This window comes from Bos grunniens, chromosome 11 (genome assembly GCF_055505025.1).
Source record: "Bos grunniens cultivar Pamir isolate PY7600 chromosome 11, Bosgru_T2T1.0, whole genome shotgun sequence".
Classification (NCBI taxonomy): Eukaryota; Metazoa; Chordata; class Mammalia; order Artiodactyla; family Bovidae; genus Bos; species Bos grunniens.
In genome coordinates, this window is record NC_141175.1 from 52907034 (window position 1) to 52930261 (window position 23228).

Below are 23228 nucleotides of genomic sequence, written 5' to 3' on the forward strand. Positions count from 1 at the left end.
TCTTAAGAGTGACGAGACAGTTTGTATTTTATTTTCGATAAATTACTTAGTAAAGAGTAAAATTTTTTTGAAGTGTACGTTTTGTTTTGATATGAAATCTGAGTTACTTTTGAAAACACAATTTTGTGGATAATTAGTATGTTAAAATTTTAGGTTGACATTGTATAAAAATTTGCCTATTTATTTTTTATAAATCTAATGTAAGCTGATGAAAGCACCATAAACCTGATGTACATCAGACCCACTAAATACTTACATATTTAATTGCCTCTTTAGTAAAAACTGAATTATAACAAATTGCCAATAGCTTGGTAGTGAGTGCACACCCAATGAGATCCATCTTTAGAGATCTTGTTTGCAAAGTCAGGTGGCTGTGGAAAGTGGAAAAGGGTGTACATTCAAAAATGTTATGCTTAGATATACAGAGAGAAGCTTGTTCTTCACTGAACAGATTACGTTGAAATGCCATTTTTGTAAATTTGATGGCTGATGCAAATTTGTAGCAATGTCTACACCATCAGGTTGAGAGATCTTTGGAACCATGCCATCAGTTCCTTCTTCAGAAAGGACCAAAAAAAAGATATTAAAAAATAAAGTCTCTTTAATGAGGATTCTATTATTAATCACTTCGTATATGAAGATTAAAATTCCATTATTTTGGAGAACACGTGGACCAAACAGATGGTGTGATTTTTTTTTTTTAATCAAGACTTTTTAAAGAGCAGTTAAATGTTCACAAAAATATTGAGGGGAAGGTATCAAGATTTTCCATATTCCCTTCCTTCTGCACATGGAGTGTGTCTCCCATTATCAACATCCCCTACCAGAGTGGTACATATTTTACCCTTGATGAACCTTCATTGAAACATTATAATCACCCAAAGTCCACAGTTTACATTTTGGCTCATTCTTGGTGTTCTATATTTTGTGGTATTTGGACTAATGCATAATGGCATACATCCATCATGATGGTATCATGCAGTGTGTTCTTCACTGACCTAAAAATTCATTGTACTCTATTAATCCCTCTCCCCCTCTCAATCCCCTGACAAACACTTGTCTTTTTACTTTTTCCATAGTTTTGTAATTTCTAGAATGTCATATAATTGGGATCATATAGTTTGTAGCCTTTTCAGATTGACTTTTCTGACTTAGTAGAGATGGTATAATTTTTACTTTCTTACTTCTGTTAAGTAAAGTTTTCCTAAGAGAAGTTTTTTATATCATTTCTATATATTTTGCTCAGAAAGTGTAAGAGGAACAAATAGAAAGTACCCAAACTGGATATGATAATGAGGGATACCATTGTGTTAGTACCATGTAGATAATGAAATCCAGGTAAGAAGTCAGAAGAACTCCATTCCTTGACTTCTACCAACTAAATGTGACCTTACATAAATTAGTTAATGCCCCTGAGCCTCAGCTTGATGTTTTGTCATCGAAGTATAGTCAATATTGTTATTTTGTTTATATGTGTTTCACTGTTTGGTTGCTTCCTGATGACTGAGCTCAACATGGACAATCACTGCCCATGAATCCTCTGTATCAACCCTCTGCTCTATCTGGACAGGTGCATTCGTTTTTCTCCAAGCAAAACACATCCATGCTGTTCCCACTTGCTTTGCTGCATCTTCACCATTTTTTCCTCCTCCTCTACATCTGTGTATTGAAATTGTACTTATGAGCTGACTCAAGTTTCAGTTGGAGGCAACAAGGATCTATTTCTGAGTCTGATGACATTTAATATGTCTTCTTCAGTGTCAGTGGTCCACAGATAGATTGTCAGTTCTTAGAGGCAGATGTTCTTATATGTGCGTAGGGCCTAAACTTGTATCATCACACCATTAGATCCCCTGGAGAAGGGAATGGCTACCCACTCCAGTATTCTTGCCTGGAGAATTCCATGGACAGAGGAGTCTGGCAGGCTCACAAAAGAGTAGACACAATTGAGGGACTAACACTTTCACTTTTTTCAGCTTTAATATGTATGTATTGATTAACTGAATACAAAAAATAGGATATGTTTTTGTTTTTGTTTTTTCAGTAGAGAGTATGTCCACTAGCAGCCTAGGGCTTACAACTCAAGATTCCAGGATTAAGAGAAACACTTCCTTTCACCTGCTTTTCTACATATCAAAGGAGAATAATCTTGGCCAGTGGGGGGTATGCTTATTTCACTTGATCTGATTTCCTTTCTTTTATTGTTCCACTCTCAGAAATTAATATAATGAATGTACAGAGAAGTAGAAGAATATGTTGCGTGCTAAGTTACTTCATTCATGTCCAACTCTTTGTGACCCTATGAACTGTACTCCGCTATGCTCCTTTGTCCATAGGATTCTCCAGGCAAGAATACTGGAGTGGGTTGCCATGCTCTCCTCCAGTGGAAAAATATAGTAGACCCAAAATGCTTTATGAACCAATTCAATGTAATTAAGATTTATACAATTTTCATACAAAAGTAGGACACAAATTCTATTCAAGTTCCCATAGACTATAAACTAGGAGACACTGGAACATATCCGGAGACATAGACCAGGTGCAGAAATTTCATCATCTAAAGGTACAGATCATACAGAGTCTGTTCTCTTATTATTGTGGAATTATGGTAGAAATCAATATCAAAAGATATTTGAAAATAACACACATATTTTAAAGTGCAGTGTAACATTTACCAAGAGACATCTTTGACTTAGCTATTAAAAGTCTCAATAAAGATAAAAGACTGAAAAAACACAGAGGATGATTAAAGAGAAGAAAGCATTTAAATGAGAAATTAATACTAAAATGAGAAATTAGTATCAAAGATACTTTAAAGAAATCCATGTATTTGGAAATTAAATGCCCACTTTTAAATGAGGGATATATCTAAGAAGCCATAACAAAGAAAATTAGAAAATATTTGTAATAGAATAAAAATGAAAAGAAAATTTACCAGAATTTGTTGCATGCAGCTGAAGCTGCTCAATGCAATTAAATACAATGTGTAGTCTTAAATAAGGTATGAAAGCAAATAATGAACACGAGCATAAAATTTTGTGTGATCTGAGCAAAATTTTTACTTTAATAATACTGTGTCACATGTTAATTTCCTGTTTTTATTTTTTTACAATGTAATATTTCTCTATATTCTCAGAAATGGATTAGAATTTTCAAGCTTCATTCAACAATTTTTTTAATCACTAAGATAATAAGCTTTCTAGACTTTTAGCAATAATACTAGATGCCAAAATACATGAAACTATATCAAAATTTTGTTTGCATATAAATTAGAAATCTAGCATTCTGTTCATACTAGGTTAAACAAGTAGAATTAAAATATCATAAGTTTTTAGATGGACAAAAAGTCCTAAGTTTTCTAAAATAGTATACATTCTCATATGAAAGCTTTTCTATTATGGTTAGTAAAGACTTGAGAAAGAACATAAAAAAAAGAGATAGAGAAATTGGAAAACATAAACTAAATGAAATGGGAGCACTGAATATGAAGTAGAAAAAGTGAAACAAGCTAGATAAAAGTAAAAGTCTATCGTATTCACTTGATCTGATTTCTGTTGCTAGTGGCATCAAGTGTTATGATTTGACATGTCAAAGTGACCTGCCTATCCCTATGGCCAGAGGACAGAGGGTATGGACAGAAGTAAGATCAATATCAGAAGAAGGTGGCAGGACCAGATTATTGGAAAGACAAAAATATTAGATATTAGACCTGGAAAGCCTATTACAGTCTTTACTTCTCTGTAACTGACTTTGAAATTAGATTATGAAAGTAATGAATTTCAACAGAAGCTATAATGACTGAGATTGTTCAGCCTCAACTTCCTAATATATTTTAAATGCATTTTAATATAACTCTAACTATTGGTGTAAAGCATTTTATTTCTCCCTGAAAGGTCAAAATCATTACAATATGGAGGAAATGTCTTACTTAGTGGTGGTTGTGGTGTTCATGGAGGTAGGAAGTCAGAAGTGTAGGAGGAATGAGAGGGAAATTTCATTATGTAATAGCCCTTAAACAGGCAACATGTAGTTGTCTCAAACCCTCGACTGAAACCTACATACTTGAAGTATTGTACAGACCTGGCTGATGGTGTTTAATATCTGTATTTATTTGTTTTATCTTGAACGCAAATGTAAGGTTTCTTGCTCAAAGAATAAATTTCTTTCTTAGTAACAGTAACCTTGCCAGAACCTTCCCTGTGCTTCATTCTACTTTTCAAGGCAGTGTGATGAGGGCAGATAAATTCCGCCTACATGAAGAAGGTCCATACTACAGGAAAAGAACCACAAAATTATAAATCTGGGAGCTTATATAGGAATTGTTCAGCTGCCTCCCTCCCTGTCCTGAGGAGGAGAGAAAAACCTTCACTCTTTAATGTTAATAAACTCCCTTCAGGAAAGACTCCCCAGGTTGTTACAACTCTTTGGAATACAAATGAACGGCTCCTGTGGCTTCATTCCCTTTTGAAATGTAAATGCATATCTCTGGGGAGAAAGTGAAAGTGAAGTCACAGTATGTCCAACTTTTTGCGACCCCATGGACTGTAGCCTACCAGGTTCCTCTGTCCATGGGATTTTCCAGGCAAGAGTATTGGAGTGGGTTGCCATTTTCTTCAGAGGATCTTCCCTATCCAGGGATCGAACCTGTGTCTCCCGCATTGTAGGCAGACACATTACCGTCTGAGCCACCAGGGAAGTCCCTCTATTAGAGAGTGCATATTTCTTATGACATATCGGTTGTCTGGAGACTCTGCTTTCAAAAATACCTATAATAGTTTAAATATAGTCCCTTGTTTCTTTGTTTTAGCTTTACTGAGGTATAATTGATATGCCAAAAAATTAAAACCTGTAAATCTCCCCCCAGGTTATTTTACCATTTTAAGACTTCTATTTAATTATCCCTTGAAGCAGGGTACCAGTCATTTTTGCTCAGAAAGTTCTGTCCATGCAATGCAGAAATATGAAAATATCTTCTCTAGGCTGACTTGTTTGTACTGACTTGAATTAGACATGACCAGCTCTTTCAGGGAGAGGGACTCTAGGTGGTTCTGACTCTAGAACCATCTGAGACAAATACAACTTGAGAAAGGAAGAGAAACAATTTTAGCCTGATAATAAATTTCCAGCATGGAAGTGGAGATGGCATAGGGTGGATATAGGATGACTCACAATTACACACTTAAGGAACAACACAGTGAAATAAACAGCCCTTTTCTAGTGTCCAATTTTCAAAGTAAAACTAAAAAGGAAGACATGAATTTCCAGTTCTTACTGAGTTACATCATATTCTCAGAATCCTAGGGACTGCAAAGGACATGACAGTTCTTTGTCATTTCAAGGATATCATGGATATCCATGGTAGTGGTAGTGGAGTGTCAGAAGGGCCAGTGCTGGTGTCCACAGGAAGTGGTGGCCAAGATGCATTAATTGTTCACAAGTGAGGCAATAATAGATTTCTTTCAGCCAGAATCCCTACCACACCAGGGATAAGGATTTGAATCAAAGAAATGAGGAATGTGTCATCAATCAATAATAGGGGTGCATCATTAAGATATTCCAGAAATATAATAATCTGATTAGGAAAAATAAGAAACTATACTTAAAACTGGGATAACAGATGGATGTAAGAACCAGAAAAATTCTATATATTCTGGTGAAAGTGAAAGTGACCCCACGGATTGTATCCCACCAGCCTCCTCAGTCCATGGAATTCTCCAGGCAAGAATTCTGGAGTAGGTAGCCATTCCCTTCTTCATGGATCTTCCCTGATCCAGGGATCAAACCTGGGTCTCCTGCATCACAGGCAGATTCTTTATCACCTGAACCACCTAGGTCTCCCATATTCTGATCAAAGTGACCCCAAAATGACCTCCTTACCTGGTTTGACTTTCTATATTTTACCAGTTTTCTAACACTAGCTGGTTTCTTCTTATAGAGGGAGTGAAGTCTTCTGTAACCATACCAGCCAATCCCACTCCTCTGTGCCCCATTACTCACTGTCACTCATTAGGCCCCTACTGTATACTGCCCTGTGTTGCAAACTCTGTCCATTTCTCTGTCTTAAGGTATCTCTCTGTTTTCTGAGTCTCTATCTATGTGTGTGTATATGTGCGTGTGTGTTGCTTCCTAATTTAATTTTAACCCCTTGAGATCTGAGACTAGCTCTTCATTTCCTCCAACCTTGATGAGAATCGAGGCTCAAAAATGTTTATTCATATAAACAAAAAAAATAACTGACATAGTATAATGCCTTATTTTAGGGGTTGTACCTTTTCTAAAAATTACACACTTAATGATCAAGATCAGAATCAATAAATTCTTAGCATTTATCTTATGTCCTCTTAAATTTTAAAGCCTCACAGGTGCCAAAATTAACTATTTATCAATCTTGGTTTCCACAAACACTGTAGCTAAATAAGGCATCATGTTCAATTTTTTATTCATTCCTTAAGCTTCAGAATTAAATATGCTATCCTTTTAACTTATAAAGCATTTGTGATTATTTTTGAAATGCTTATTATAAAATGTAAGAATTTTCCAAGCAAGCATTTTCTTTCCCTGGGGAAAGGAATTTGTGTCTAGACAAAAGCAGATGCATGCTGACTGATTCTCTTAGGGTAGTTATTGTGGATGGAATTTAAAAGAATTTTTTTCCTTCTTCTAAGCAGTCCTTTTTCATCTTTCATCAAACAATTCAGCTCATGGGTTATGTATGGCCTTCTGGAACTTGAATTTGATTTTGATGTTTGAAATGTACATTATAATTTTCCAAACATGAGTTTATGAAAATGGCAGCTTTTAGGAACTCCCACAGAGGGAACAGATGACTGATTCTGACGAAAGAAAGTCTAGGAATATACACGGTATGAAAGAATTTGGACTAACCAGGAGGATGCTGATGTTTTTCTGGAGAGGTAGAAACAGATGACAAATAGTCACCAGGGAATAGGGGACAGATTAAACTGGACTTCTTTTGTCCTCGCTCCCAGAGCTCATCATTTCCCACCTTGACTTAGTTCAGTTCAGTCACTCAGTCCTGTCTGACTCTTTGTGACCCCATGGACTGCAATTAGCCAGGCTTCCCTGTCCATCACCAACTCCCAGAGCTTGCTCAAACTCATGCTCATTGAGTCGGTGATGCAATCAAACCACCTCATCCTCTGTCATCCCCTTCTTCCCCCGCCTTCAATGTTTCTCAGTATCAGGGTCTTTCCCAGTGAGTCAGTTCTTCACATCAAGTGGCCAAAGTGTTGGAGCTTCAGCTTCAGCATCAGTCCTTCCAATGAATATTCAGGACTGATTTCCTTTATGGTGGACTGGTTGGATCTCCTTGCAGTCTAATGGACTCTCAAGAGTCTTCTCCAACACCACAATTCAAAAGCATCAATTCTTCAGTGCTCAGCTTTCTTTATAGTCCAACTCTCACATCCATACATGACTACTAGAAAAACCATAGCTTTAACTAGATGGACCTTTGTTGGCAAAGTAATGTCTCTGGCTTTTAATATGCTGTCTAGGTTGGTTATAGCTTTTCTTCCAAGGAGCAAGTGGCTTTTAATTTCATGGCTGCAGTCAGTATCTGTAGTGATTTTGAAGCCCAAGAAAAGAAAGTCTGTCACTGTGTCCATTGTTTTCCCATCTATTTGCCACGAAGTGATGGGACCAGATACCATGATCTTCATTTTTTGAATGTTGAGTTTTATTTTTATTTTTTTTAATTTTATTTTATTTTTAAAGTTTACATAATTGTATTAGTTTTGCCAAATATCAAAATGAATCCGCCACAGGTATACATGTGTTCCCCATCCTGAACTCTCCTCCCTCCTCCCTCCCCATACCATCCCTCTGGGTTGTCCCAGTGCACTAGCCCCAAGCATCCAGTATCGTGCATCGAACCTGGACTGGCAACTCGTTTCATACATGATATTTTACATGTTTCAATGCCATTCTCCCAAATCTTCCCACCCTCTCCCTCTCCCACAGAGTCCATAAGACTGTTCCATACATCAGTGTCTCTTTTGCTGTCTTGTACACAGGGTTATTGTTACCATCTTTCTAAATGTTGAATTTTAAGCCAGCTTTTTCACTCTCCTCTTTTACTTTCATCAAGAGGCCCCTTAGTTCCTCTTCATTTTCTGCCATAAGGGTGGTGTCATCTGCATATTTGAGGTTATTGATATTTCTCCTGGCAATCTTGATTGCAGCTTGTGCTTTACCCAAACTGGCATTTCACATGATGTACTCTGCATATAAGTTAAATAAGCAAGGTGACAACATACCTTGATGTATTCCTTGACGTATTCCTTTCCCAATTTGGAACCAGTCTGTTGTCTTATGTCCAGTTCTAACTGTTGCTTCTTGACCTGCATACAGATTTCTCAGAAGGCAGGTAAGGTGGTCTGGTATTACTATCTCTTTTAGAATTTTCCACAGTTTATTGTGATCTACACAGTCAAAGGCTTTGGAGTAATCAATAAAGCAGAAGTAGATGTTTTTCTGGAATTCTCTTGCTTTTTCTAGGCAATTTGATCAATAGTTCCTCTGCTTTTTCTAAATCCAGCTTGAACATCTGGAAGTTCATGGTTCACATACTGTTGAAGCCTGACTTGGAGAATTTTGAGCCTTACTTTGCTAGCATGTGAGATGAATGCAATTGTGTGGTAGTTTGAACATTTTTTGGCATTACCGTTCTTTGGGATTGGAATGAAAACTGACCTTTTCCAGTCCTGTGGCCACTGCTGAGTTTTCCAACTTCGATGGCATATTGAGTGCAGCACTTTCACAGCATCATCTTTCAGGATTTGAAATAGCTCCACTGGAATTCCATCACCTCTACTAGCTTTGTTCATAGTGATGCTTCCTAAGCCCACTTGACATCTTCACATTCCAGGATATTTGGCTCTAGGTGAGTGATCACACCATCGTGGTTATCTGGGTCATGAAGATCTTTCTTGTACAGTTCTTCTGTGTATTCTTGTCACCTCTTCTTAATATCTTCTGCTTCTGTTAGGCCCATATCATTCCTGCCTTTTATTGTGTCCATCTTTGTATGAAATGTTCCCTTGGATATCTCTAATTTTCTTGAAGAGATCTCTAGTCTTTCCCATTCTGTTGTTTTCCTCTATTTCTTTGCATTGATCACTGAGGAAGGTTTTCTTATCTCTCCTTGCTAGTCTTTGGAACTCTGCATTCAAATGGGTATATCTTTCCTTTTCTCCTTTGCCTTTAGCTTGATTAAGAGTTACCAAGAGAAAGTACAGTGAAAGTTAATGTATCACTGCTTCAGAGACAGTATACTTTGATTTGAGAGTGTTTAAATATTATTTCCATACTTCCTCCTCCACATTTAAAAAAACATTTGAGGATACTTTACTCAAGATTCAAATCCAATCAACCAGCTAATATATAACAGTATGCATTTGAGATAGAAGGAAAACACTTTCATAAGAATATTATGTTAAGTGCGCAGGTTTTATAGAAAGTGCATCTAATTTGAGCTAAGGAAGCTGGGTTTGATTTTTTTTTCTAGTTATGAGCTTTTTGGTAATGTCTCTTAAGTTTTAAAGATTTTCTTTCCTCATGAATCTGAGTGAGGTCATAATGGAATATAGTGTTTAACACTGACTTTCTTGGCAATGAAGATAAAATGAAAATTCTAAGAGTGATTTTATAAAATCTTGTCCTGAAGGCAGATTTCATAGGAAATTCATTATTAAAAATGCAAAGCCATCAGAAGGATGATGTAGTCCTGCCAAGGAGAGAGAAAAGTATAAAAGCAGGGAAACTTTTCAGGGTAAATTGTACCAACTTTCCAATTTTCATGATTTGAGGACAAATTTTTGTGCTATTTTCAGTTTACCTCCCTCTCACAAGACCCACTTTTTAGTGATAAATCATGTAGTTGTACCTCCAAGTTCTATCCAAAGGCACTGGGTAATTTCACTTGCTGTAAACAAAGAAAAGTGAGCATGGATGGGTAGATACACAGGGTCATGATGTGAAGAACCATTTACTGTGAATATTATGTGCCTAGCATGATTGTCAGCTTCTTATATACATCCCACTTTTTCATTCCTTGAAGGCAAGATCATATTTATTTGCCACTTTATTCCAGTGGCTAAGTAGTACTTGTTTTTACATGTAATGTTGTATATAAAATTTATTGAATGGATTTTTTTTTTTAAAACCTTACCTAAAACCTGAAGACCAGCTTTTTTACATTTGAGTAAGCTGAGGCTCAAATTGAATAATAAATATACTTTATTATATAAATAATAAATAAATATCATATAGCAAGAGTCAGTTAATCTCTTGCTTGGGTGCCATAAATATACCAGCACCCTAAACCAACATAGTTGCTGCAAGTGAACAGAAATATAAATATGTCTTGCTGACAATTTTTACTGTTACTTCTACCTCTGGCATAGCATATTCTATTAGTTAACTATTGCTGTGTAACACATCACCCCAAAGCTTAATGGATTAACATTACAAGCATTTACTATCTCATAGTTTCTTTGGGTCAGAAGATCAGCACAGCTTAGCTGGGTGGCTCAGATCATGAGCGTCTTATTGCAAAATTCAGGCTTAAACTGAAGAAAGTAGGGGAAACCACCAGGCCATTCAGGTATGACCTAAATCAAATTCTTTATGATTACAGAGTAGGGGTGATGAATAGATTCAAGGGATTAGATCTGGTAGACAGAGTGCCTAACGAACTATGTATGGAGATTTGTAACATTGTACAGTTTAGTTCAGTTCAGTTGCTCAGTCGTGTCCAACTCTTTGCGACCCCATGAATTGCAGCACGCCAGGCCTCCCTGTGCATCACCAACTCCCAGAGTTCACTCAAACTCACATCCATCAAGTCGGTGATGCGATCCAGCCATCTCATCCTCTTTTGTCCCCTTCTCCTCCTGCCCCCAATCCCTCCAAGCATCAGAGTCTTTTCCAATGAGTCAACTCTTCACATGAGGTGGCCAAAGTACCAGAGTTTCAGCTTCAGCATCATTCTTTCCAAAGAAATCCCAGGGCTGATCTCCTTCAGAATGGACTGGTTGGATCTCCTTGCAGTCCAAGGGACTCTCAAGAGTCTTTTCCAACAACACAGTTCAAAAGCATCAATTCTTCGGTGCTCAGCTTTCTTTGCAATCCAACTCTCACATCCATACATGACCACTGGAAAAACCATAGCCTTGACTAGATGGACCTTTGTTGGCAAAGCAATGTCTCTGCTTTTCGATATGCTATCTAGGTTGGTCATAACTTTCCCTTCCAAGGAGTAAGTGTCTTTTAATTTCATGGCTGCAATCACCATCTGCCGTGATTTTGGAGCCCCCAAAAATAAAGTCTGACACTGTTTCCACTGTTTCCCCATCTATTTCTCATGACGTGATGGGACCCGATGCCATGATCTTAGTTTTCTGAATGTTGAGCTTTAAGCCAACTTTTTCACTCTCCTCTTTCACTTTCATCAAGAGGCTTTTTAGTTCCTCTTCACTTTCTGTCATAAGGGTGGTGTCATCTGCATATCTGAGGTTATTGATATTTCTCCCAGAAATCTTGATTCCAGCTTGTGCTTCTTCCAGCCCAGCGTTTCTCATGATGTACTCTGCATGTAACATTGTACAGGAGGCAGTAATTAAAAACATCTTAAAGAAAAAGAAATGCAAGAAGACAAAGTGTTTGTCTGAGAAGCCTTTACAAATAGTTGAGGAAAGAAGACAAGTGAAAAGCAGGGGCAAAAGAGAAAGATATACTCAACTTAATTCAGAGTTTCAGAGAATAGCAAAGAGAGATAAGAAAGCCTTCTTAAATGAATATTGCAAAGAAATAGAGGAAAACAGTAGAATTGGAAAGACTAGAGATCTGTTCAAGAAATTGGAGAGATCAAGGGACTGTTTCATGCCAAGATGGGCAAGATAAAGGACAGAAACAGCAAGGACCTAACAGAAGCAGAAGAGATTAAGAAGAGGTGGCAAGAATACACAGAAAAACTGTACAGAAAAGGTCTTATTGACATGGATAACCACTATAGTGTGGTCACTCACCTAAAGCCAGACATTCTGAAGTATGGAATCAAGTGGGCCTTAGAAAGCATTGCTATGATCAAAGATAGTGAAAGTGATGGAATTCCAATGGAACTATCTAAAAATCCTAAAAGATGATGTTGTTAAATTGTTGCACCCAATATTTCAGCAAATTTGGAAAACTCAGCAGGGGCCCCAGGACTGGAAAGTAACAGTTTTCATTTCAATCCCAAAGAAGGGTAATTCCAAAGAGTATTCAAACTACCATACAATTGTGCTCATTTACATCCTAGCAAGGTAATATTCAAAATCCTTCGAGCTGAACTTCAGAAGTACATGAGCTGAGAATTCTAGATGTAAAGCTGGATTTAGAAAAGGCAGAGGAACCAGAGAGCAAATTGCCAACATCTGTTGAATTATTGAGAAAGCAAAGGAATTCCAGAATAGACATCTATTACTACTTCATTGACTACACTTCTGCTGCTGCTGCTAAGTCACCTCAGTCATGTCCGACACTGTGTGACCCCATAGGTGGCAGCCCACCAGGCTCCTCTGTCCCTGGGATTCTCCAGGCAAGAATACTGGAGTTGGTTGCCATTTCCTTCTCCAATGCATGCTAAGTTGCTTCAGTTGTATCGGGCTCTGTGCAACTCTATGGACACAGCCCACCAGGCTCCTCCATCCATAGGATTCTCCAGCCAAGAATACTGGAGTGTTTGCCATTTCCTTCTCCACATTGACTACACTAAAGCCTTTGATTGTGGGGATCACAACAAACTGTGGAAAATTCTTAAAGAGATAGGAATACCAGACCACCTTACCTACCTCCAGAGAAACCTGTATGCAGGTTAAGAAGCAACAGTTAGTACCAGACATGGAACAACTGACCGGTTAAAAATCAGGAAATGACTATGTCACAACTGAATATTGTCAACCTGCTCATTTATCTTCTGTGCAGAGTACATCATGCAAAATGCTGGGTTGGATGATGCACAAGTGGAATAAAGATTGTTTGGAGAAATATCAACATTTCAAATATGCAGATGTTACCACTCTAATGGCAGAAAGTGAAGAGGAACTAAAGAGCCTCTTGGTGAGGGTAAAATAAGAGTGTGAATAAGCTGGCTTAAAACTCAACATTAAAAAGTCTAAGATGGTATATTTCTCCATCTATTAGATGTTCATGGATTGGAAGAATCAATATAGTGAAAATGAGTATACTACCCAAAGCAATTTATAGATTCAATGCAATCCCTATCAAGCTACCAACCAGTCCATTCTGAAGGAGATCAGCCCTGGGGATTTCTTTGGAAAGAATGATGCTAAAGCTGAAAGTCCAGTACTTTGGCCACCTCATGCGAAGAGTTGACTCATTGGAAAAGACTCTGATGCTGGGAGGGATTGGGGGCAGGAGGAGAAGGGGATGACAGAGGATGAGATGGCTGGATGGCATCACTGACTCGATGGACGTGAGTCTGAGTGAACTCTGGGAGTTGGTGATGGACAGGGAGGCCTGGTATGCTGCAATTCATGGGGTTGCAAAGAGTCAGACATGACTGAGCGACTGATCTGATCTGATCTGATCTGATCAAGCTACCAACGTATTCTTCACAGAGCTAGAACAAATAATTTCACAATTTGTATGGAAATACAAAAAACCTCGAATAGCCAAAGCTATCTTGAGAAAGAAGAATGGAACTGGAGGAATCAACCTACCTGACTTCAGGCTCTACTACAAAGCCACAGTCATCAAGACAGTATGGTACTGGCACAAAGACAGAAATATAGATCAATGGAACAAAATAGAAAGCCCAGAGATAAATCCACACACATACGGACACCTTATCTTTGACAAAGGAGGCAAGAATATACAATGGATTAAAGACAATCTCTTCAACAAGTGGTGCTGGGAAAACTGGTCAACCACTTGTAAAAGAATGAAACTAGAACACTTTCTAACACCATACACAAAAATAAACTCAAAGTGGATTAAAGATCTAAACGTAAGACCAGAAACTATACAACTCCTAGAGGAGAACATAGGCAAAACACTCTCTGATATATATCACAGCAGGATCCTCTATGACCCACCTCCCAGAATATTGCAAATAAAAGCAAAAATAAACAAATGGGACCTAATTAAACTTAAAAGCTTCTGCACATCAAAGGAAACTATAAGCAAGGTGAAAAGACAGCCTTCAGAATGGGAGAAAATAATGGCAAATGAAGCAACTGACAAACAACTAATCTCAAAAATATACAAGCAACTCCTACAGCTCAATTCCAGAAAAATAAATGACCTAATCAAAAAAATGGGCCAAAAAACTAAATAGACATTTCTCCAAAGAAGACATACAGATGGCTAACAAACACATGAAAAAATGCTCAACATCACTCATTATTAGAGAAATACAAATCAAAACCACTATGAGGTACCATTTCACGCCAGTCAGAATGGCTGTAATCCAAAAGTCTACAAGCAATACATGCTGGAGAGGGTGTGGAGAAAAGGGAACCCTCTTACACTGTTGGTGGAAATGCAAACTAGTATAGCCACTATGGAGAACAGTGTGGACATTCCTTAAAAAACTGGAAATAGAACTGCCTTATGACCCAGCAATCCCACTGCTGGGCATACACACTGAGGAAACCAGAATTGAAAGAGACACGTGTACCCCAATGTTCATTGCAGCACTGTTTATAATAGCCAGGACATGGAAGCAACCTAGATGTCCATCAGCAGATGAATGGATAAGAAAGCAGTGGTACATATACACAATGGAGTATTACTCAGCCATTAAAAAGAATACCTTTGAATCTGTTCTAATGAGGTGGATGAAACTGGAGCCTATTATACAGAGTGAAGTAAGCCAGAAAGAAAAACACCAATACAGTATACTAACGCATATATATGGAATTTAGAAAGATGGTAACAATAACCCTGTATATGAGACAGCAAAAGAGACACAGATGTATAGAACAGTCTTTTGGACTCTGTGGGAGAGGGAGAGGGTGGGATGATTTGGGAGAATGGCTTTGAAATACGTATAATATCATATATGAAATGAGTCACCAGTCCAGGTTTGATGCACGATACTGGATGCTTGGGGCTGGTGCACTAGGACGACCCAGAGATATGGTATGAGGAGGGAGGAGGGAGGAGGGTTCAGGATGGGGAACACATGTATACCTGTGGTGGATTCATTTTCATATTTGGCAAAACTAATACAATATTGTAAAGTTTAAAAATAAAATTAAAAAGAAAAAAGAAAAAAATAAATAAAAATTAAATTAAATTAAAAAAAAATCTAAGATGATGGCATCTGGTTCCATTACTTCATGGCAAGTAGAAGGGGAAAAAGTAAAAGCAGTGGCAGATTTTCTTTTCCTTGGTTCTAGAATCACTACAGATAGTGACTGAAGCCATGAAATGAAAAGACACTTACTCCTTGGAAGCAAACCTATGAGAGACATGTCTAGAAATGTCTAGGTTTCTACGTTTAGAAACCTAGACAGTGTATTAAAAAGTAGAAACATGTGTTTGCCAACAGAAGTCTGTATACTCAAAGCTGTGGTTTGTCTAGTAGTCATGTATAGATGTGACAGTTGGACCATAAGGAAGACTGAGCACTGAAGAACTGATGCTTTCAAATTGTGGTGCTGGTGAAGACTCTTGAGAGTCCCTTGGACTGCAAGGAAATCAAACCATTCAATGTTAAAGGAAATCAACCCTGAATATCCATTGGAAGGACTAAAGCTGAAGCTTCATTACACTGGCTACCTGATACGAAGAGCTGACTCATTTGAACCTTGATGCTGGGAAAGTTTGAAGGCAAAAGGAGAAAGGGGCGGCAGAGGATGAGATGGTTAGATAACATCACCGACTCAATGGACATGAATTAGATCAAACTCCAGGAGACAGTGAAAGACAGAGAAGCCTGGCATGCAGTCCATGGGGTCACAAAGAGTCATATACTACTTAGCTATTGAACAACAACAATACCTTATGAAATGTTTTAATAAAATCACTGAATTAATAGGAAGTGATGGGCAGAGAGAAACTTAGTATGTGGAATGTGATACTGCTCATTTTGTCCCTGAAATATTCAATGACAAACAGTTTCCTTCCTGTGTCCCATTCTTTCACTTCCCATCCTTCTTCCATCTGAATTGATGAGCTATACTAGAAGTATAATATAAGCTTGAGATGCAATGAATGAGGAAGATATGGTCTCTGCCTAAAAGTGACTCCCTGAAGTTGACATACAGAAGTAGAGTGCAGTAAACAATCCTATTGGATTGTATCAAGTACTATATTAGTGCAGGAATAATTAAGAGGCTATAAAATTATAGAGAACTGCCAACTTTGGAGTGTCTTGGAATTAAGGAATCCTTCACAATGGCAGTTGATTCTAATCTGGGTATTGAAGATTGAGGAAGTATTGACCAGGGCCAGAGAGAGAAGTATATTTTAGTATGAAAGTCCATTTAGTCCATTGATCATGGACATGTTGGTATGACATGGTATGTCTCTGTCATATTTGAAGACATAGAAGTAATTCAATCTAATTGAAACGTTTGAATATAGGTAGGAATAGGTGGGAAGACAGAGGCAGATAAGAATTATAGGCAGGTGCAAGATGCTTGTGTTTATATCTTGATAAAGAGGTTTTATTATCCCTTTTATAGTAAAGGGAGTGATTGGAAGATTTAAAGCAAGGCGTGGAAATTTTGGGTAGTTTCTCAGAGCTAGTTGCTTGGATTGGCCATTCATTTCCACTTCCTCCGGTTTACCTTGGATTGGCTCTCATGATTGTCAGCAATCCTATTTGCATCTTTAGTACAACTTTTCGTTCATTTTATTGACTCACCCGGTGCTCTGAAACTTCACAGCTGAAGTCTCTCAGGAGGACTGAGTCTAGATCTTCCTCATCTCTGGTTTAGGATCTCCATCGACACCAGAACAAGGTGACCTTGATTTTTATATCCATACTTAACTCTGATTTCATTACTTCTGGAATGTTATTCTGTGGCCTAGTGTGCACTCTGCATGCAAAAGTACAGGGAGAATTTAAGAGTTTATTTCCAACTTTGATCACCCTTTTAGGACATGAGCTATTAAGGAGTAATTCACAATTCATAATGTGGTGTCTACACTTTTGGATGTAATTCAGAAATTAGAAAGAAGCTTCTATTTATATAATCCCATATCAGAAATTCTGTTAATAGAGAATATGTGACTCACAAAGGCAGTGCTGTGTTTTGTCCTATTTAGTGGGAAGCAGAATTAGCGTCATATTGGAAGTACTTTCAGGCTTTTTCTATTGCAGTATTACTTTGAGAGTATTTCATGTTTCAGACCCTATTAAAGTGCTGGAAGAATTCATAGTTAAAGTAAAATCTTCGGTTTGTCATGATGGATCATGTGTGTGTATTCAGTCGCTAAGTCATATCTGACTCTTTGCAACCCTGTGGACTGCAACCTGCCGGGTTCCCCTATTCATGGGATTTTCCGGGCAAGAATACTGGTGTGTACGTGTATGCTTAGTCACTCGTCATGTCTGACTGTTTGTTACTCTGTGTGCTGTAGCCCACCAGGCTCCTCTGTCCATGGGATTCTCCAGGCAAGAATACTGGAGTGCATTGCCATGCCCTCCCTGGACCTCCAGGAGATTTTTGCAATCCAGGAATCAAACCTGAGTCTCCTGTGTCTTCTGCATTGGCAGGTGGATTCTTTGCCACTGAGCCACCCAGGAATCCAAACTGTCCTGTAAACTTTTGTTTGTCTGTCTTATCACTTCAAATACAAAAGAGGATAAAACTTAAACAGGAAATAGAACAGCAGTGTGGAGAGCAAAGGTATGTTGGTTAAAGTGTGGTAGCAGTTGACCAAGCCCTAAATAAATAAGTGAATACACTTAGCAACAGAGCATGGAGCAAAATTTTCTTAAGAATCAGACCCTAAAAATGCTGAATGTAGTAAGAGAAATAGATGTCTTGTCTCTTATAATATATAAATATCAAATGGAATCAGTTCAAGCTCTAGGTTATACCAGCTTGAGCAGTGTAATAAGTCACTGGAATATTAATGCTAAATTTCCCTTTGAGCACCTCTTTGGAAAAGTAAAACTTTCACATCTGTTCCTCTACCATTTTTTTTTTCCTCCTTGGAACATGGATGGTATTTTCTGTTGCAGTCTCTTGTTTCTGCCTTTTCTGACAATGCCACATCCACAACATTGTTGTTCCTGCAAAAACTCTAACTCCTAAATCTAACAAGTGGGATTCTGCACTCCATGCTGGAGCAAACAGAATACCCTTCTCCAAACCTGCTTGGGTTCCCAAGCAGTACAGGTGATGTTTTGGGCCCCAGAGTGTCCCTTATGAAAATGGTCCATTAGAGTTTAGCTTGGGGTTTCCCTGGTGGTTCAGCAGTAAAGAATCTGCCTGCAATTCATAGGACATAAGAGACACAAATTCAATACTTGGACTGGGAAGATTCCCTAGAGGAGAGCAGGCAATCCACTCCAGTATTCTTGCCTGGAGAATCCCAAGGACAGAGAAGCCTGGCGGGCTACAGTCCATGGGGTCGCAAAGAGTCGGACACGACTGAAGTGACTGAGTACACACAGAGTTTAGCTTTCTTCTCTCTCACTTGAGAGAATTAGGGCTAGAGGCATGTGGAGAAAGAGAACCTGTGACCGCCTGCATTTTTCTCCTCCCCAGCTCTCCTCAAGATGATCTTGAACAGACAAAACAAAGCAATACAACTCTGCTCTTCCTTTTAGACTTTAATCAAAGGTTTTCCTCCAGAGAGTGGAGGGGGTGGGGACTGCTAGACTCAGGTTTCCAGCTGGCAGGTTTTAAGGTGGAATATTAAGCATGTGATCACAGTCACAGTTTCTGAGGGATTTCCTCACTTAGTACTGTGGATCAAATCAATTTCTACTATGTTCTGGTCCATGAACTAGAACTTAATTTTTTTCAGAGCCTTATTCTATAAGGAGAGATACAGCTTTCTGGGTAATATATTGATCTCTTTTTAAATATTTGAAATTTGAGAAGATTCAAATATACCAAACTAACAGAGACTCATAAAACTTACATCCAACTTGTACTCCAAGGTATAACAAATATTAACATTTGGCAATATCTGATCCTTTAAAGCACTTATTATTTGCAGGTTTAATAATACTCTTGTTATTATTAACTCTTGGAATATTAAACCTAACAAAAGACAGCTGTAACTGTAGAAACACAGGAAATTCCTGTACTCCCAATGTAAACAGTCTCGTAATCAGTATCATCCCAGAAGTCAGTATTTGGCCATGCTCTAGCTAATGTTCTAATTTACTGGTTAGGACTAGAAAGTTTCATTTTACTAGATTTTGACAAAGCATATGCCATTTTTTTCTCCATCTATGTAGAAGAGTACGCTTTTTTTCACATGCTCAGTAAGATGTATATTGTAAGCCTTAATTTGTTTTCCCATCCACCAACAAGTATGAAATATCTCATTGTTTACATTGTAATTTTTCCAATTATCAGTGAAGTCAAGTATCTTAGCTGTTTATCAATAATATGGGATTTCCTTTCTGTGAAGCACCTTTTCTAATCTCTTATCTATTTTTAATTTTTGTCTTATTGATTTGTAAGAGTATTTATCTTAAGTAGATGTGGGAATACCAATCATTGATCAGTTATAAAAAAAAAGGACAAAGATTTGTGCATATAAATTCTACTGATGCTATCATACACATCTGTAAAATTGTTGATGGCCATGATGGCAGCTTTGATATCAAATGGGATTAATATTATTTAAAATTTGGTTTAAGAAAAGAAAGGAATTTTTAACTTTAAGGAAGACACTCATATGAAAATGATAGATACATACAAAAATGTTTTCATGCTTAAGAAGGTCAATCTCAATGATCTAGATTAGTTAATCATGTAAAACAGTTAATTCCCAACACAAATGGATAACTAAAATGGTTTTAGCTTAATGTGGTAGTTTTTAGAAATATATTTTTATTTGAATCATATTTTGCAGCAATCCAGGTCAATATCTCTCAGTTCCTTTCATATAAAAGCAGTTCAAAGGCCCAAGCGAAAAATTCGAATAGTATAGAGAACCAACGATAGTAATTTACTCACAGAGGAAATTTACCCTTTGAAATGCTTTGGTTTCGATAATTTCTATTGAAAGAGTGGTTACTCTGTTTTCTTCTAACATTCTTCTTTTAAAAATAATGTTTGACTTTTCCTAGTAGAAATACAATTTTTAAGGAGTGTTTTATCTTGACTACTCTGATCCTTGAGAGTAATCTAGCAGAGTTTCTCATGCTAGGGATTAAAATGGATGTTAAAATATCCACTGAGGATGAAAATGGTTGGATGGCATCACTGACACAATGGACATAGGTTTGGGTGGACTCCAGGAGTTGGTGATGGACAGGGAGGCCTGGCGTGCTGTGGTTCATGGGGTTGCAAAGAGTCGGACACGACTGAGCGACTGAACTAAACTGAGAATGAAAATGAGTATCATGATGAACCAGGCATGAGAGTCCAGAAATGGAAAGAGATGAATGGCGTTTCTACTTTATTGTCCTTGTAAATAAAATAAATTGTGCTTCTGGCTTTCATTTGCCATGTGAATTGATTTTTACAAGATAACAATTGAAAAAATTGAGTTATAATTTTCAAGAATCAGTGAATAAGCATTTCTTAAGTAGCCACTAAGTGTACTTTCTACAAACTTCCAGTCTGTATGCAGGTGTCCTCATTTCAGGAAAGAGGTGCCTGCATTTTAAAATGTTCATATGTATCCTCTGGCATATCAACAAAGTCCTGGTAAAATGGAACAGAATCAAATTTGGTTTTGAGTCCATTGGTCTCTTTCTGTAATCTTTCTGATGGAATATTCTGGGATTTCTCTCTCCTCTCTTAGACAGTCTTTCCACAAGTCTCCCTCCACAGCCGTTTCCCCACCTTCAAAGTCTCAAGACCTGCATTCCAGAAAGAAGTGGAATGGATTGGATCATTTTGTTCATATTTTACTATGCAATGATGTAGACTAAGTCCGCTACTCAACCAGCTGTGACTGTAGTGTCTGATATTAGTTGTGTATTTATTGAGGCTTTTTAAGGACAGATGCCATCCAGTGCATTTGTATGCATTACCTCACTGAACCCCAAGCTAGGATTTACTATTATATTTTATAGACAAAGAAACAGATTTACAAGGTTTTAGAAAAGATGGTAGGTTTTCTAGGTACCTCGGTAGTAAAGAATCCACCTGCCAAGCAGGAGAGGAGTGTTCGATTCCTGTATCAGGAAGGAAATGACAACCCACTCCAGTATTCTTGCCTGGGAAATCCCATACAGAAGAGCCTGGTGGGCTATAGGCCATAGACTCACAAAGAGTTGGACATGACTTAGCGAGTAAAAGGAGCAGCAGCAAGAAAGCATGGTCAAGGTTTCACAGTTAGGAGTTAGCAGAAGTGAAACTCAGCTGCAGTTCAGTTCAGTTCAGTTCAGTCACTCAGTTGTGTCCGACTCTTTGTGAACCCATGAATCGCAGCATGCCAGGCCTCCCTGTCCATCACCATCTCCCAGAGTTCACTCAAACTCACATCCATCGAGTCGGTGATGTCATCCAGCCATCTCATCCTCTGTCGTCCCCTTTTCCTCCTGCCCCCAATCCCTCCCAGCATCAGAGTCTTTTCCAATGAGTCAACTCTTCGCATGAGGTGGCCAAAGTACTGGAGTTTCAGCTTTAGCATCATTCCTTCCAAAAAACACCCAGGGCTGATCTTTAGGATGGGCTGATCTCCTTTAGGATGAACTGGTTGGATCTCCTTGCAGTCCAAGGGACTCTCAAGAGTCTTCTCCAACACCACAGTTCAAAAGCATCAATTCTTCAGTGCTCAGCTTTCTTTACAGTCCAACTCTCACATCCATACATGACCACTGGAAAAACCATAGCCTTGACTAGACGGACGTTTGTTGGCAAAGCAATGTCTCTGCTTTTCAATATGCTATCTAGGTTGGTCATAACTTTCCTTCCAAGGAGTAAGCGTCTTTTAATTTCATGGCTGCAGTCACCATCTGCAGTGATTTTGGAGCCCAAAAAAAATAAAATCTGACACTGTTTCCATTGTTTCCCCATCTATTTTCCATGAAGTGATGGGACCAGATGCCATGATCTTAGTTTTCTGAATGTTGAGCTTTAAGTCAACTTTTCCACTCTCCTCTTTCACTTTCATCAAGAGGCTCTTTAGTTCCTCTTCACTTTCTGCCATAAGGATGGTGTCATCTGCATATCTGAGGTTATTGATATTTCTCCCAGCAATCTTGGTTCCAGATTATGCTTCTTCCAGCCCAACATTTCTCATGATGTACTCTGCATATAAGTTAAATAAGCAGGGTGACAATATACAGCCTTGACGTACTCCTTTTCCCATTTGGAACCAGTCTGTTGTTCCATGACCAGTTCTAACTGTTGCTTCCTGAGCTGCATACAGGTTTCTCAAGAGGCAGGTCAGGTGGTCTGGTATTCCCATCTCTTTCAGAATTTTCCACAGTTTGTTGTGATCCACACAGTCAAAGGCTTTGGTATAGTCAATAAAGTAGAAATAGATGTTTTTCTGGAACTCTCTTGCTTTTTCTATGATCCAGTGGATGTTGGCAATTTGATCTCTGGGTCCTCTGCCTTTTATAAAACCAGCTTGAACATCTGGAAGTTCATGGTTCACGTATTGCTGAAGCCTGGCTTGGAGAGTTTTGAGTATTACTTTACTAGTGTGTGAGATGAGTGCAACTGTGTGGTAGTTTGAGCATTCTTTGGCATTGCCTTTCTTTGGGATTGGAATGAAAACTGACCTTTTCCAGTCCTGTGGCCATTGCTGAGTTTTCCAAATTTGCTGGCATATTGAGTGTAGCACTTTCACAGCATCATCTTTCAGGATTTGAAGTAGCTTCACTGGAATTCCATCACCTCCACTAGCTTTGTTCGTAGTAGAAACTCAGCTTATGATAACATGAAACTGGACTCACATACAGTATACCACACTAACTTGGGCAGGTTTCATAAAGTTGCTCTGTTGCAGACCATCCATCACCTTTCATAGAGTAATGATTTCCTCCCCCTGCTGAAGGTAAGTGGCACAAAGATCATTAAATTGGGTCTATCTCCTACTGG

General features: G+C 38.2%; 1 protein-coding gene across 5 annotated transcripts in view; it reads left to right on the forward strand.

Annotated features, from left to right (window-relative positions):
* CTNNA2 (catenin alpha 2) overlaps positions 1–23228 on the forward strand; it is a 1366346-nt gene that overhangs the window by 1261243 nt on the left and 81875 nt on the right. The window lies entirely within an intron of this gene.